The 18,153-nt window shown below is 43.8% G+C and overlaps 1 non-coding gene across 1 annotated transcript; it reads left to right on the top strand.

The window, feature by feature from the left end:
- Window positions 1-343: 343 nt before the first annotated feature.
- Window positions 344-451, top strand: LOC133036389 (small nucleolar RNA R71). Its single transcript, XR_009687047.1, has one exon. It is a non-coding gene; the product is annotated as a small nucleolar RNA R71 (small nucleolar RNA).
- The last annotated feature ends 17,702 nt before the right edge of the window (window positions 452-18,153 follow it).

The raw sequence follows: 18,153 nt of genomic DNA on the forward strand, positions 1-18,153 counted from the left end.
TAAACTGTTCGCATCCACCGGGCATTCCTCATAGGGGTGAGGGCCTCCACATAGCTCACACAAAACCTGAGCTTGTTTTGCTGGCACAACTATCAGTTTTGTTACGGCCTCTACTTGGGCTGTCAATTTAGTAATGACATCTACCTCATGCATACTAGCCACCTTCTTTGTCTGACTTCTTTCAGTTGGCCACTGCTGATTATTCAAGGCCATCTCCTCCAGCAAATCATAGGCCTCATTCACACTTTTCCTTATAAATGCCCCACTAGCTGCAACATCTATAAGTGTTCTAGTGTTACCCACCAGCTCGTTGTAAAAATTGTGAACCAGCATCCACTTCTCAATATCATGATGAGGACACTTTCTGATGAGATCCTTGAACCTCTCCCAAGACTCATGGAGAGATTCATTATCCAGCTGAAAAAAAATTGTTGATTTCTCCTCGCAGCTTAGCAGACTTTGCTGGAGGAAAGAACTTAGACCGAAATTTTGTTGCCAAGTCAGTCCATGTGGCTATAGAATTCGGTGGCAAGGAGATCAACCAAATCTTGGCTCGCTCTCTCAGCGAGAATGGAAAAGGTCTCAAATAGATGGCATCATCACTAACTCCATTGACTTTGAAAGTCTAACATAACTCCATAAAGTTTGACAAGTGCAGATTGGGGTCTTCAGATGGGAGTCCACCGAACTGAACTGATGATTGCACCATTTGGAGTATGGCTGGCTTTATCTCAAAGTTGTTTGCATCTACGATGGGTGGTCTTATACAAGATTGAACCCCCGTAAGAGTTGGGAGAATGTAATCTCTGAGACTGCGGCCATTTGCTTGATCTTCAATGGCACCACCATTATTAGCGTTGTTGCCTCCATTGTTACCGCCATTGGCATTATCAGCCATGATTTCTTCTATTTTAGCAGTTGCTGAAACCCTTTCTTGCCTCTTGTTTTTTTTGTTTCCCCTACAGGTCTTCTCAATTTCAAGATCCACCGGCAATATGTCACCTTGTCCTTGACGTCGCATACACCTTCAATTCCTGAAATAGACAATCTAAAAGAAACAGATTAGCAATAAGCAGAAAGAATTAACCAAAGTAGAATTTAATCTAATTTTTGTAATATCAATTTTTAAACAATTCCCCGAAAACGGCGCCAAAAACTTGTCACGATAATTATGAACAATACACAAGTGCACGTAATTAAGTAGTAAACTCACGCAGGTGAGGTCGAACCACAGGGAATTGAACTGAATACCACTAAATTAGACTTATGATTCTATTTGGTAGATAAATAATTTTGATAGATTTTGAAATAAAGAAAAATAAGAAAATTAAAGAAAGCAATAAAGGTGTTTAATCAAGGATGAGAAATTAGGGAAAATAATCCTGTTGATTTAATTACCCAATTGTTAGTGCTAATTACTATTCTCTTTCTTAATGTGAATGATAGATTATACAAAATTAACCTAACTCTTTTTAGATCTTTTAGGTCCTAAATCACATGTTATCTAATCATCTCTGAGATAGATTAACATATAATCAGCATTAAGCATTAATCTAAATGTCACAAAGGCTATGCAAATACTTTTGTTTCAAATCAAAACCTAGTTTATCCAATTTTAGCATTCTCAATTCTCACTTTTCAGATTTTGAATTAGGATCATAGAACATGTAGAAGGTGATCAATCTTAAACATGTAATTAAACACAAATATGGATAAATTCACAATAAAGAAAGGAGAAATACCAATTATCATTAACCAAAAGTAATTTCAATCAACATTCATCATCTCCCTAAATAGGAGTTTAGTTTATAAAATCTATAATAACATCCATAATCAAAACTAAAACAGAAATTAACATAGAAATTAAGAGTTTAAGAAAGAACTAGTTGGTGATTGCATTCCGAATCGCCACTATTGCTTCCTCTGCCTCCTTCTTTCACTTTTGGGTCCAATTTTTGCCTCCCCTCATTCTAAAAGACGAGCCCCTTAAATAGAAATTAAGGTTGCTACCTTTGTGTTGACCGAGGTTTTCGACAACTAATAAAATATTATAAAGTTAGAGAGTTGTAAAAAAATTAGAGAAGGATTTTTACGTGGTTGGGGCGTTAATGAGCCTTAGTCCACGAGTCTTTGTTATTTATGGATGTCTTTAATACAGAGAATGTATTTGGGGAGTGTTTCACTCTTATAAATACAAAGAATGTTCTTGGTGAGTATTTACTCTGCTTGCTCATATGCAGCCCAAGATTCTCGATCCCATTTATTGAGCTTTGAGGGGGTATTTATAGTGTTTTTGGTGGGGTGATCCCCAGAATTATCCTTACAAATGTATCTGTAAGTATCCATAAAGTTGGGCATTCCCAATGAATGTACCATGGGTAATGCATGGTCAAATCCCTAGGTGCTGTAGGGTTTTTATGTGAAATGTCCTTATTGTGTTTTGACTGATGTGACTCTTCACAGTGTAGCCGTCGCTAGACTTAAATGATCATTACTTTATAGCTGCTGGTCGAAGGTTGTGCCGTCAGACTTTATTGCGTGTAGCAGTCCCAACACGCTTCCTCCCATGCGGCATTAAATGCGACTTGATTGCTCAGGAGAAACCTGACACGTCACGGAGATGCCTTAACGTTACTTCGAGCTTCCGGGAGCATATGGGGTTCCATATGCCTTCTCCGGGAGCTATGTCCTGGAAGCTCCATTTCAGCATAAAGAGTTAGCAAATACTTTGGATTGTGCATTGCTTGATCCACGTGTCCTTATTCGGTTGGTCCACATATATTGGGAAAAATCAGGGGCAACATTTACCCCCCAAGCCTTGCTTATTTGAAAAAATAAGACAAGGCTTGCTCAAGTGCTTCCGGTTGACTCCTCGGTTTCCTGACACGAGCTTTGAGCGCGTGAGGGTGTATTTAATGATGGCTTTTAATGCAGCGATTTACTTTTTGCAGAGGTCCATTCGTTTCATGCCCATTGATTGATACGACACATTAATGGTGTCAGACGGATACTCAAACGTTTCCACTGCCTTAATTGCAAATCAATCTGGTCCGTTGATCTTTGAGAATTCGAATCGTGCGCTTCCCCTACCGTTTGATTAGTAGGTGATGACGCCTGTTCCTCATGCAGCTTTGCCTATAAAAGCCACCACCTTTCCTTCATTTCGGTTACTTCCCATTTCTTGCCAACTTTGCTCAAATTTCCGAGAGAGAAAAAATTCTCAGACCCAGAAAAACGCCTTTAAACACTTTGCAATTTTCTCCAGTTCTTCTTCGTTTGTTACTATCAGTCCTTCTTGTCTTCATTTGATTCACAGCAGGACCCCCAGTCTCAACACTTCATTGTAAGTTCCTTGCATCCTTTGCTTCATTATTAATATGCATGTCATGCTGTTACTTATCTGTTTGTTCTTTTCTGGGTTTTCATTCGAAGTTTCTGGGAATGCAAGTGTTTAAATCCTTCATATAATCGGTTTGAGTTTACTACTCTAGTGATAGGATTACTGTGCTCACGCATTTTTTGTTATTTTTTGTAGAAGGCCATATGTTCTTCGTATAATGGTTGCTTAGGGCATAGGATATACTGTTTTCTTTTTCTATTTCCTGCCTTTTCTTTTTCTTTAGTGTGCAATGCCGCCTTCTGTGAATTTATTGCACCCGACTCTTGTCCAAGGAATCCTCCTAGGGTTTCCTGTATGACAGGTGTCCGGAGGGGGCCTCTTTCCAGCGGTTAGGGGACCCCCATTCCCTTTTTCTTGGGTTAGGGTTTGGTATGGGGCCTAACTGCTGGAATCTTGACTCTTTTTACAGAATCGAAAAATGTCTGCTTCTGGCTCAAAATCATCGAAGAAGAGCGGTAAGCGCCTGGCTACCCTCGAGGAGGTCTCCCTGGGTCTTGTCGCCCAGGAGGGGTACAAGTCTCGGGCGACCGGATGGGAGGCGGCTGAGCTTCACTCCACTCTAACCTGTCCCCATCAGTTGGAGAACATCGTGGAGGTAGCTGGAATCAAGCCTTCCACATCAGGGACCTACCATCGGCCACCTCGCGACGCGGAGACGCCCAATCACAACTACGGCGGCTTTGGGGCCTGGAGCCAGACGCATTTGATGGCTGGGGCCATGCTTCCTCTTCAAGATTATTTGTTAATTTCTTAGTTTTTGTGGGCCTTCCGCCATACCAACTCATTCCCCAAGCATACCGCCTGCTGTCAGGTTATTTATTTTTTATTCCGCCCGGGGATGGGGCTCTCCCCGCCCGGCAAAAATATTGTATTTTTATGAACTTGTTTCCGTCCCCAAAAAGGGGGACAAACTTAAGGACGGTTTTTACGAGTTCCGGGCCCACCCTGCTAATGAAGGGGTGGTCTCGTATAATAGGCAAACTCATGTTAAGGAGTATCACCATCGTTTTTTCTTCTCCTCCGGGTTCCGGGCAGTGGACCATCCGGAGCTCCTCACTGAGTGGGTCAGGATTCCTCCTTATGAACGGACTGCACCTACTCAGGTTTTTCTTCGGAGAGCCCAGTCCTTTGCCTCTTATGACCGGGCTGATCTTGACGTTGGGGGCCTGGTTACTACAGAGAACTGCAGGAAGGCAAAACTCATCCTTCCGCACCAATCTGTGGAGGACTCTAACCTTTCCCGGGTTATCTGTCCCAACGTGAGGGCGCCGGTTGCGGAGAAAACTTTTCGGGATGAGATCATCGCCACTGCCGAGAAGAAGTACCAGGAGTATCTCTACCGGAAGGCTCAGGAGAAGGTATACTCTAAGGCCCAGGCGGCTTCCGGGAGGTCACTTCGCGTGGGGAGCCCAGTTGAGAGAAGGAGCCAGGCGATCGCCGGGAAGTCCCTTCACATTGGGGACTCAGCGGAGAGAAGGGCTCCTAGGCAACAGCCTTCGGCTCAGGAACCGAACACTAGGGCTCCTGGTCCCAGTACTTCCGGCTCTGGTGGTAAGTCTCCTTTAGCAGTTCATTATGTCCCTTCTGTTGGCGAGTATGCCAGTCTTAGGCCCGTAGGGTTCGACGAGTGTCTTTATAGGTTTAGGATGCCCTCGACCCGGTGGGGGGACCATTTGAAGGAGTTTTATTTTTCCAACTTAGGAGATTTCCTAGGTCGATCCCGGATGAGTTCCGGTCCTCCGGAGCCCGTTCCTTTAGGCCCTTCAACTTATATTACATCCAGCTGGTTCCGGCCTTCGAACAGCTATCTCGGAAATGATGCTGCCAGCATCAAAATTCGGAACTTTGCTAGGGCTGAATTAGAGAGTCAGGGTAGGACTAGCTTGCTTGTCATGTCTTGTGTTGGTGGTTTCCCACGGATGTTCTAACACTTGCTTTCTTTTGTTGTAGCAGGTGCTTCTATGGACGCCATCTTGGCCGAACTTGCTGGGGTTCACACTCCTGAGGCTCCTCCTCCCTTTACTTCTTCCCCGATGGCCCCTGCTTTAAAGATTTCTTCCAGTGCTCCTCCAGACACTATTGATTTAGTGGATGACGAGGAAGTGCTGCCGGGAGAAGGTCAAGAAAAGCAATGGGGCTTTTCTGAGGAAGTTGTAAAAGGTGCAGGAGGGCTCCGGGCTCTTCCTGAGGAAGCTGAAGAAGGTGACGAAGAGCCAGAAATTTCTCTGATTCGCAAACGTAAAGGCAAAATGATTCCCTAGGAGGAGCCCAAGCAACCTCGGAGAGCTGATACTCTGGCCCACGGCCTCGATGGTGGGGTCTCTCCCATGGAAGAACATACTGTCCCTCCCAATATTGTGCTGACTCCGGTTCCTGGAGATGACGCGAGACAGGAGCTCCGGATAGCTAAACACAACTATGCCATGGACGAATACTCCCGGGGTATGCTGAGGTGGAAGCCCTTAGGAGGGTCTTGCGGGTTGAGATGCAAAACACCATCAACAACCCGGAATACCTGAACCCGTGGGACCTAAATTTGGACTCCCTGTCAGACTGGTTTGGTCGTTTCCTTGGGCCCACCTTAGCTCCCTTTGCTGCGGAGATGACTGGCGAGTTTGCGTCTCAGCTTACCCGGTGTGCACCTAAGCGGTTCGCTGCTTGTGCATCCTTGAACTCCATCTACCAAGTCCAGGATCTCAGCCACTCCCTCACCATGGTAAGTGTTTTGTAGTTTGCTTTTCCCCTTATTGTTTTCTTTTTTGGAGATTCTTTCTTATACTTGCGTTATTTTTTAGCTTGCTGTTGAGGCCGGCCGTCTCTCCAAGAACATAATCAACCATGGCTTCGTCCTGTCTGATTTTGGGGACATGGACGAAGTCAGGAAGATTCTTCAGGATCTTACTGCTGAGAGGCGGCTTTATCAAGAGGTTGCTGAGCGCCGGGAGGCCGCTGCCAAAGCTAATGAGGAAGAGGCTAAGCGGAGGGAAGCCTAGGCAGAGGCAATGATCCGGGAGGAGGCCCTGCGGAGAGACAGGCTGGAGGCCAGGCACCAGGAGGAGCTGAGGGCGGAAGGCGAGGCCACTGCAAAGGCCAGGCGGGAGCTTCGGGAGGCCAGGGAAGCCTTGGATGAGATGGCTGCCAAGGTGAGATCCTTAGAGGAGACTCACCAGGGAAACTTAGAATCCAGGGCCACTCTGGCCGCGGAGCTGAAGGAGCTCAGGGACTTCAAGGAACAAGCCTCAAAGAAGGCAAAAAAGGCTGAGCTTCTTTCTCCCGTTTCCTGCAGCCGGTGCACCAAGCGTTTTGACGATGGCGTCTTCATGGCTTGGTCTACCAATGACTAGAATATCAAGCTTACCTTCTACCCCAAACCTGAGGAGATGATCGCCAAATTCTGGGAGAAGAAGAAAAAGCTTGATGCCATGGTGGAGGCACGCATCGGACCTCGTCTCCCTCCGCGCATCGATTAGGCCGCTCCGAGATTAACCCAGTACAACTAGGATTTCACCCACTTTTTTTCTTTATATATATTTGTTTATATACAACTATTTTTCTTCTATTTAAGACAATATTTATATAGCTGTTTTTATTTAGAGGGGAGACAATTTCTAAGGCCTGTCCCCGGGCCATTTGTATATATTTTGACCTGCCCTTTAGGGCTAGGATATTTATACGTGATCTTTTTTTGATGCACATTTTTCTCTTTTTGGACCTGTCCTTTGGATCAGGATGTTTATACTTATGCTTTTTTATTTTTGTGCATACTCTTTTTGACCTGCCCTTTGGGTCAGGATATTTTACTTAGTTTGTTTTCTGTCTGTCCGTGCGGTATACCCTAGTACCCCCCTGAGTGGCATAGAAACTTTGTTTTTAAGGCACTCAGTTTTATTCAACATGTGGAGGATGTATACATTTAGACAGTACAAACTCTTTAAACAAAGTCTAAGTTACATTCTTGGCTATTGGTAATATTTTCTGAGGTGATCGGCATTCCAGGCCCTTGGCACAATGGTTCCATCCATTCTTTTTAGCTTGTAAGTGCCTGAGCCGATTTCGTCCTCGATTTCATATCGTCCTTCCCAATTTGGCCAAAGTACCCCCACTCTGGGTTCTTGGGTGGCTGGGAAGACTCTTCTTAAGACCATATCCCCAATAGCAAATTTTCTGTTTTTAACTTTAGTGTTAAAATACTTGGTCACCTTCTTTTGATAAGCTGCCATACGTATTTGAGACTCGTCCCGGAGTTCTTCAACTTGATCCAAGGCTTCTTGAAGCAAAGCCTGATTCGTGGCTGGATCGTAAGTCGTTCTCCTGTGGGACGGGAATAACGTTTCTACCGGGACCATCGCTTCACAACCGTATGCCATTGAAAAAGGCGAGTGACCGGTCGTGGTCCTGGGGGTCGTCCGGTAGGCCCATAACACTCTTGGCAACTCTTCAGGCCAGTTGTTTTTGCAGGCCAGCAACTTTTTCTTCAAGGTGACCTTTAGGATTTTGTTGACTGCTTCTGCTTGACCGTTTGTTTGAGGTCTGGCCACCGCGGAGAAGCTTTTCACTACTCCGTGTTGGTTGCAGAAGTTAGTAAATTCCTCGCAATCGAATTGCTTTCCATTGTCAGAGACTATTTTGTGAGGCAAGCCATATCGACACACTATGCTTTTGATAACAAAGTCTAGTGCTTCTTTAGCAGTTATGGTTTTCATGGGCTCAGCCTCCGTCCATTTGGTGAAGTAGTCTACTGCTACTATTGCATACTTTACTCCTCCTTTTCCTGTTGGCAGGGACCCAATAAGATCTATTCCCCATACCGCAAAGGGCCAGGGACTAGTGATCAGGGTGATTTCATTTGGAGGAGCTCTCGGTATGTTCGCGAACCTTTGACACGAATCACACTTTTGGACGTAGTCTATACAATCTTTTTTCATTGTTGGCCAGAAGTACCCCTGTCTCAATATTTTCTTTGAGAGACTGGGTCCTCCCGTATGATCTCCACAGAACCCTTCATGGACCTCTAGCATGATTTGTCTAGCTTCAGGGTCCGATACACACCTTAAATAAGGCATGCTGAGTCCTCTTCGGTAGAGAATTTGATCCATCATTACATAACGATGAGCCTAATACAGAATCTTTCGAGACAGTGCCCTTTCTTGGGGCAACTCACCTTTTGTTATGTATTTTATGATGGGGACCATCCAACTGGGTTCTTGCCCAACCGTTATTGTGGTCTCTTTTATTTTGATGCTTGGCTCTGCCAAGCGTTCCACTGGTACTACCCCCAACTCTTCGATTTCGCTGTCTGAGGCTAACTTAGCCAGACAGTCCGCGTGAACATTCTTTTCCCGGGGGATTCTTTCTATTTTGTAGTCCGTGAACTCGTGGAGTAGCTCCTAGACTATTGTCACGTACGCGGCCATTCGCTCGCCGCGTGTTTGGTATTCTCCTGATATCTGGTTTACGACCAGTTGGGAATCACTATAGACTTCCACTCTTTTGGCTCCTACAGCTTTTGCTAATTTCAGCCCTGCTATTAGGGCTTCATATTCGGCCTCATTATCTGAAGCTGCGAAGTTGAACCGTAGGGCCGCCTGGAGCTGCAGTCTGGTTGGTGATATCATCGCCACTCCGGCTCCGGAACCATTTTCATTGGAGGCTCCGTCCACAAATACTCTCCATGTGGGGATTGGCGGTAAAGGCATATTCGCGGTTGCCTCGGCTTTGTTGCAGTCAGTAATGAAGTCCGCCAAGGCTTGGCCTTTTATAGAAATTCGGGGCATGTAGTGCAAGTCAAATTGACTTAGCTCCATTGCCCACTTGAGGAGCCTTCCGGATGCTTCGGGCTTTTGGAGGACCTGACGGAGCGGGTGGTTGGTCAGTATCTTGATCGGATGTGCTTGGAAGTATGGCCTCAATTTCTTTGATGCCATCAGGAGGCAAAAAACCAGCTTTTCAATGATTGGGTACATCGCTTCGGCTCCTATCATGTGCTTACTGACATAGTACACAAGATGCTGAGTTTTCTCTTCTTCCCGGACTAGGGCAGCGCTGACCGCGTGTTCGGAGACAACCAAATATAGAAATAGGTCTTCTCCGAGAACGGGTTTTGATAGGATAGGAGGCTTGGCCATGTGCTCTTTTAGTTTTTTGAATGCCTCCTCGCACTCGTCCGACCACTCAAACTTTTGACACTTCTTCAATATGTTGAAGAAGGGTATGCACTTGTCCGTGGACCGTGAGATGAAGCGGCTTAGGGCAGCTACCTTTCCGGTCAGGCTCTGCACATCTTTATGCTTTCTGGGGGATGGCATGCTCAGGAGAGCCTGGATTTTTTCCGGATTTGCCTCAATCCCCCTTGGACTGACGATGAAGCCCAGAAACTTTCATAACTTGACCCCAAAGGTGCATTTCTTTGGGTTGAGCTTCATGCCGTATCTCCGGACCACGTCGAAACATTCCTCTAAGTCGCTTGCATGGTTGTTGCATGATTTGGACTTGACGAGCATGTCGTCTACATAAACCTTCATATTTCGTCCCAGGAGGCCTTTGAACATCCGGTTGACCATTCTCTGGTAGGTTGTTCCGGCATTTTTCAGTCCGAAGGGCATGACTAGGTAACAGTATACCCCCTTTATCGGTCCTGAAGCTAGTGCACTCCTGGTCTGCTGTATGCATCTTTATTTGATTGTACCCAGCATAGGCGTCCATGAAGGATAGTAGTTTGAATCCAGAAGTGGCGTCCACCATCTGGTCGATCGTGGGCAGCGGGAAGTAGTCCTTCGGACAAGCTTTGTTTAGATCACTGAAATCTATACAAACTCGCCAAGTTCCATTTGGCTTGGGCACCAGGACCGGATTGGCTAGCCACTCCGGATAGTATACGTCGCGGATCATGTCGTTAGTCAAAAGTTTGTCCACCTCTTTCTCCAGAGCCTCAGCTTTCACCGAGTGGAGCGGGCGTCGCTTTTGCTGGACGGGGGGCATGTCCGGATTGACGTTGAGTACGTGGGTGATGACATGAGGGCTTATGCCAATCATGTCTTCTTGGCGCCATGCAAAGATGTCGATGGCGCCCTTTAGTGTTTTTATTATTTTCTCTTTTTCCTCCGGATCTAGGTTCCTCCCTAGCCTGAGTACTTTGGTGGAGTCGAGGTCGCACACTGATAATTCCTCGACATCCTCCATCGGTTCCACAATGCTTTCGGACCCCACACGGGGGTCTAACTCATCTTCTTCAGCCACTTCTGGCTCAACTGATTCCCGGACCATTAGTACGGGCAGGTGGGTTGCGACATTGTAACATTGTCTTGCTTCCCCCTGGTTTCCCCTCACCGTCCCGATCCTGGCTTCCTGGGTAGGGAACTTCAGGCACAGGTGCCGAATCGATGTGACTGCGCCAAAGTCTACCAAGGCCGGTCGGCCGAGGATCGCGTTGTAAGCGGTCGGACAGTCCACCACCACGAAAGTGCAGTATTTAAATGTGCTCTGGGGGGTGTCCGGGCATAAGGTGACTGGGAGCCTTATTTTTCCCATTGGGATAAGTGTCGTCCCATTAAACCCTGTGAGTTGGGACCCACTAGGCGAGAGGTCTCGGTCCGTCAAGCCTATTGCGGTGAAGGCCTCCTTGAAGAGTAGGTTCACGAAACTTCCATTGTCAATTAAGACTCTGGCCACCACTTTATTTGTGATGGGGGTCTCTATGACCAATGGGTCATGATGAGGGAAGCGCACTGTCTTGGCGTCTTCTTTCGTGAACGTGATGGGTTGGTCCATCAGCCGGGGCCTTTGAGCTGGGAGTTAAGTAACCTCCCAAACCTCATTGTGTTTCACGGCCCCTGCGTATTGTTTGAGCTCCTTGCGAGTAGTTCCTCCGATATGGGGACCTCCGGAGATCATGGCTACCCTCCTGTTAGGTCTGGGCGGCAGACCGGGGATGTGCTGGGTGTCGCCCGCGGGAGCAGTTGGAGCTAACGCTCCTGCTGTACTCCCCGGTGTTCCCTGAGGCACACCCACAGTTGCCTGGCCCGTATTAAGGTGAGGCAACCTATTTTTGATCCACTCATAGAGGTGGCCCAACCGGATTAGGTTTTCAATCTCGTCCTTGAGATTCTTGCATTCATTGGTGCTATGACCAATGTCGTTGTGGTACTCGCATCTTTTGCTCGGATCTCTCCGGGAGCTATCCTTGTACAACGGTTGTGGTCTCCGGTAGCGTGTATTTTGCCAAGTGGCAAAGTATACACGCTCTTGGGAGTCCAACAGCTCCGTCAATTGAGTGTACTGGGGGGTGTACCCCCTTTTCTGGCGCTTCTCCCCCGTCCGGGTGCTACCCTTGGAGGACCTTTTACTCCTCAAGCCCTGGGAAGGGCCTGCCAGGCTAACAGCCTGAGCAGAGTGCGAAGTAGTTTGTCCATTCATTCCGGACGGGTTGCCGAAATGGGATGATGCTGGCGCCGAGGCCTGGCCCTGGCTATATCCAGGGGTAGTAGAGAATTGTATGCCACTTGTTTGTGGAGTTGCGGTCGGGGCAGTACCCGAGGGCGATACTCCAGGCATGTACCCTGCTATCCCAGTGGGATAGTATCCTCCCGAAGGCATGTACCCTGCTAGCAGCTCCTTCTTGTTGTAGTTCATTCCAGAAAGGAGTCCCCGTACGGATGCTTGCTTAGAGAAGCGCAAGTTGTTGTCCGTCGTCAACTTTCTTGGTTTTCGAGGCTTCCTCTCGAAGCCTCTTTATATAATTCTTCAATGTCTCGGTGGGCAGTTGCTTGATATTAGTCAAGGCACTGACCTCCACGTTGACCTTTCTTGCGGCGACAAACTATCTCCGGAAGTTGGTCTGTAGCTTGTTCCAACAGCCCACGGATCCTGGTTCCAGCTTTTTGAACCATTCCTCCGCGGACCCACTTAGAGTAAGTGGGAAGCACAGACATTTGGCGTCATTTCTGACTCTCATGACCGTCATGACACGGTTGAACCGTGATAAGTGGTCGCTAGGATCGGAGTTCCTGGTATAATCTGCCATTTCGGGCATCTTGAAGTTCTTGGGGAGTTCCGCCTCTAGGATGTGCTTAGCACATGGCTCCCGATCCTCGCTGTCTGAGTCGGAGTCGTCCCCTTTCTGTCTTCGGGAGACTCGGGCAATGTCTTTTCGAAGTATGGCAAGTTCTGCCATAATTCCTTCATTTAACGTACTCGTGGAGACCGCGGGTCCGTATCTTTTTTGGTCAAGGTGATTTCGGAGGTCACCTTGGTTCCCATTGATTTGATTTCTCAGATCAACGGGAGGACACCTTTGTCCTCTTCTTCCTCTACCCCCGGGCTCTTGGTGCACGGAAACGCTTTTTCGGTCCTCTCGATCCTGAGGGCCGAAGCTCCCTTTTTGAGGTTTGCCTCTCTGCGGACCTTTCCCTTTAGGGAAATCTGAGCGGACCTTTCGCGGATCCTACGCCTTTTTCTTTCGCCCTGGGTAGAGGTAGGGTTTTTTGTTTGGTTCCCTTCAGCAGGGTACCTTATAGGGCTAGGCTCCCTAGACTTCTACTGTTGGGAACTAGGCGAGGACGTCTCTGGTTCCTTGCCCAGTCCAGCAGTCATTGCCTTGGGGTGCACGTAAATGCCAGCCGCCTCCATGGCTTTTTGCATGTCCAGCATCACTTCTTGCATTTTCTGGTTTTGTGCTTTCTGAGCTTCGATCTCGGCTTCATGATCGATAGCTTTTTGTCTGAGAAGCACCAACTCCGAGTAACTGCCTTCGTCGTAGGCATATTCATCGAGGTTTCCCTCGTAGTCATCATCCGGAATTCCTTCTTCTTCCTCAGAACCTTCAGCTGCTCTTGAGGCTACATCTTCCTCATTTGGGTCTTGAGCATCTTCTAGAGGGCGAGGCTGACGAGTACTTCTAGTCTCCACCATGTTTGTGAAGTCAAGTGTTCGTTTACAGTAGCTTTCTTCAGCTCTCAATGAAAGCACCAAAATGTTGACCGAGGTTTTCGGCAACTAATAAAATATTATAAAGTTAGAGAGCTGTAAGAAAATTAGAGAAGGATTTTTACGTGGTTGGGGCGTTAATGAGCCTTAGTCCACGAGTCTTTGTTATTTATGGATGTCTTTAATACAGAGAATGTATTTGGGGAGTGTTTCACTCTTATAAATACAAAGAATGTTCTTGGTGAGTATTTACTCTGCTTGCTAATATGCAGCCCAAGATTCTCGATCCCATTTAATGAGCTTTGAGGGGGTATTTATAGTGTTTTTGGTGGGGTGATCCCCAGAATTATTCTTACAAATGTATCTGTAAGTATCCATAAAGTTGGGCATTCCCAATTAATATACCATGGGTAATGCATGGTCAAATCCCTAGGTGCTGTAGGGTTTTTATGTGAAATGTCCTTATTGTGTTTTGACTGATGTGACTCTTCACAGTGTAGCCATCGCTAGACTTAAATGATCATTACTTTATAGCTGTTGGTCGAAGGTTGTGCCGTCCGACTTTATTGCGTGTAGCAGTCCCAACACGCTTCCTCCCATGCGGCATTAAATGCGACTTGATTGCTCAGGAGAAACCTGACACGTCACGGAGATGCCTTAACGTTACTTCGAGCTTCCGGGAGCATATGGGGTTCCATATGCCTTCTCCGGGAGCTATGTCCTGGAAGCTCCCTTTCAGCATAAAGACTTAGCAAATACTTTGGATTGTGCATTGCTTGATCCACGTGTCCTTATTCGGTTGGTCCACGTATATTGGGAAAAATCAGGGGCAACACTTTGAAAAAGTCAAAAACTTGCCAAAAATCCCGTATTTCGCCCGTGGTTGCGACTACATAAAGCCTAGTCGTGACCATAGGCAAAATACAAAAAATAAGCTCGCTGCCTGGCTCTTAGTCGCGACCATGAAAAAAGGTCGCGACCATGGAAAGTGGTGGTTGCGATTACTGAAGAAAAATTTGACAGCTTCAACATCTTTCAGTAAAATGTGCATAACTTTCACATATGAACTCCAAATGAGTTGATTCAAGATGCGTTGGAAAGAAGAAAAAGAAATTTAAAACTTTTATGTTTTATTTTTTTCCAAAATATTACCATAACATAGTCAAATTTAAGCTTGAAGTTTCAGCTTTATTTTCTTCCATAATTTTCTCTATGCTATGGATTGTTATTTTCCGAAATATGATCAATTGATATATTCCAAGTGTGAAACCTGAAACTAAAGAAAACAAGCATAATTTCATTCCAAAAAGAATAATAAAGAAGGAAAAAAACTATAAAAAGTGACCCAAAACGTAGGCTAAAAATAGCCTAACAATGATCTTAGATTTACTAACAAGTATGTTATTTAACATCTTAAATTTGAACTTCTAAAACGATATGAAATAAACACATATAAAGTATAAGAAACCTTACAGTGGTTGCAGCGGAATATAATGTCTCCTTCCACTCAGATCTCTAACCCTTGTATCCTTTCTGTAGCAGAGTATTACCAAGACCTGAGCCCGAATGTCCTTCTCTTGAATTTGGATTCTTCACAGCCTTACACACTATGATTGAGATATCACTTGATGTGTGTGGGCACTCAATCACTCACTATAGAGCTTCAGTTATTAGAAGAGAGGAAGACAGAGAGAAGGTGGCGGCTAGGGTATAGGAAGAAGGCTTTGAATTTTTCTCTGAAGGAATGAGATGCATCATCTTTTTCCTGAAGCCATCACTACCTATTTATAGTAAACCACCTAGGGTTAGGTTAGATTTATTTGGCATTAAAATAATGAAAAAAATAAATGGCAAATTGCACTATAAGTGGCCAGCCATGTATGGATAATGGACCCCACTTTATAATTTTGCAATTTTGTCATTTTTTCCATCTCATTTTCTCAAAAACGCCAATTTTCCAATTTAACCACTTAAATTCCCATTCTAATTATTTAATAACTAAAAAGTAATTATTAAATAATATTTTCATTTAATATATTTATTAATTAGACTAATCAAAGTCTCTCAATTAACAAATAAACCCTAGAAACTCTTTCTTCACAATTTAGCCCTTGCTTAGTGAAAATTCACAAACTAGACATAGTCTAATTTTAGAACTATAATTGATTAATCAAAATCAATTAACTGAGTCTTACAAGCAGTATTGTCTCAACTAGTATGGGGACCATGGGCCTATATATCTGAGCTTCCAATAAGCAGACCCAGAACTTACCAGGTAAATTCACGGACTTATTAATTCCTTGTTGCATCCACTCAAAGAACTTGGAATTGCACTCTCAGTTATATACAATTCTCTATATATTCCACGATATAGATACGCTATTAGTTATCTATTGTTATAATCACAATAGTCAATGATCCTCTATAGATGATTTATAGTGTATAGGGATTAAATTACTGTTACACCCTTAAATGTATTTTATCCTTAAAACAATTAGCCCCTATAAATGATATTTTAGTGAACTAAACATAATCACTGAAATGAGTACTCAACCATTTATCTCTATTTAGCCAAGCTCGAAGGAAATCATCATTTCACTTTTATGTCTAGAAAGAAGCTATAGATTCCATATCTATGTTTAGGGCTCCAACTCAATTGCACTACCATGTTCCCAAAATGTACGTATCACCCTCACCAAAAAGTAGGCTTAACTAACAAATCAAAGAACATGTATAATACTCTTGAGATCGAACCTAACCATGTCAGGATTAAGATCATTTGATCTAGGATCAACTAGGTGAGATTGAATTGAATAGATATTACGGTAAGTTTAATATATCTGAATCAAAGTTCAATATCGGTCCCTTCCGATGCATACTCCATGGATCCAACCCAAGTTTTACTTTAACCAATGCCCTGGAAAGAACATAGCACTTATCCAAGGTGCAAGTAAACTATGTTGTAGATTGTGATATCAGTTAAACCCTATGTGTACTGATAAATCTAGGAATACATATTTAATCACAAAATCTTGATTACTTTCCACTGTGCTGACGACACAATAAACAAGAACATAAATGTGATAAGGATTTGGATGAATTTATAAATCAAATAAACATATAAATGATAACATGAACCAAATGACACACAAAGTAATGAAAATACTTATGTTTCTTTATTGATATTTAAAAGATAAAGATTACATTGAAATTGGAGTTTTATTTAGGGCATAAAACCCAACAGTTTCTTCATTTGATCTTCTTCTCATTTTGTATTAGTTTTTTGATAGTTTTTTAATAGTGTAAACACGTTCTGCATGTATTTTTTTGGGAATATGTTTTTGTCTAGTTGTTTCCAGTCTATTTTTATATCATCAATAGGTAACAATTAGATTTATAATGGATGTTGATGTTCAAAGAGTTTTTCCTGTAGTTTTTTTTGTTTACAGTTGTTTTTTAGTTTTATTATAGTTTTGCTACTTACTTATGTTATTTCTTTATATTTGTTTTCTTTGTGAAATGCCGGACTGGGTTAACAAATACAGTCCCAATGATTTCTACAAATCGAAGTGTGTATGTACGAGTAATTTCTCTATTATTAATAACATTAACAATAGTTTGTCTGTCAATTTGTTAACTATGTTCCGTGACACCCAATTTGGTCATTTTTCGGATATACCTGACTTTGTTTTTTACCCCCAAGTTGTACAGTGCCTACTTTTGAGGGAAGTATACCTACCCAATCCAAAAGAATTTTGGGCTAAGGTTTTTGGCCATTGTATACGATTCAGTGTCGAGGAGTATTTCTTGATCACTGGTCTTGATTGCTTTGGTGATTGCAACAAACTGTTGTTTTCCCAGGAATCAAACTAGTTAATTGAGGTTTGTTTCCGTGGCATAAAAACCATTGATTATAAAGCTATAGAGGATGCTTTCTTGGGAAGTAGGTGGGGACAGGATGAGTCCTTAGGTTTGAAACTATCTATTTTGCATTTCATCAAATTCTTTCTTCTTAGCAATACTCTGGATAAGGAAGTTTCTAGGTTTGATCTAGGTGTCATTGATAGTGATTAATGGGATGAGTATTGTTGGGGTAGGGAGTCGTTTGAATTGACTATTTATTCTTTTAAAGGAAGAATAGAGCATGAGATTAAAATGAAAAATAAAAAAGAGGAGAAGGGAGGTCAGTCCTATGATGGTTGGTATAGAGTGTTGGGTTGTCCTTGGGTGTTTATTCTTTAGTTTTATGGATGTTGTCCTGTGATGGCAAACACCTTTTGCAAAAGAGTTTCATCCAAGATTCCAAGAATATTGAATTGGACCAATGATGTTGGGACCAAAAGTCCAACTTTTAGAGACTTGACAGGCAATATTTTTGATTTACCGTTGAACAAGGTGATTTTCAGTTTCTTTACTGTTTTATTATTTTTTGTTGCTAGTTTATTAATCTTCGTTTTTTTAATTGTTTTTGTTTCATGTTTTGTTTTTTGTTTCTATTTTTCAGTTGAAGATTAAGAACATTCGTCCTACTGATGAGGAGAGGCAGAAGTTGCAATTGGAAGGCTTATTTTTAGATGAATCTATTGATGATCGTGATACCACTAAGCAAACATTCGAGAGTGGTTCATCTTCTAGAAAGTCTGATTCAGAGGACATAGAATTGTTGAAATCTAAGTTGGAGTTGGTCATTTCTAATCAAGAATCCTTGGCCGAAGACTTTATTTCTTTGAGGTGTTTTGTTGACCTTAATTTCAAGTCTGTCATGACTGTAATTAAGGATATTCAAGAAAAAGTTAATGTCATTCATCGTTGACCTTCTGATGAGGTATTTA

The sequence above is a fragment of the Cannabis sativa genome, chromosome 3 (assembly GCF_029168945.1).
Source record: "Cannabis sativa cultivar Pink pepper isolate KNU-18-1 chromosome 3, ASM2916894v1, whole genome shotgun sequence".
In the NCBI taxonomy this organism is placed as follows: domain Eukaryota; kingdom Viridiplantae; phylum Streptophyta; class Magnoliopsida; order Rosales; family Cannabaceae; genus Cannabis; species Cannabis sativa.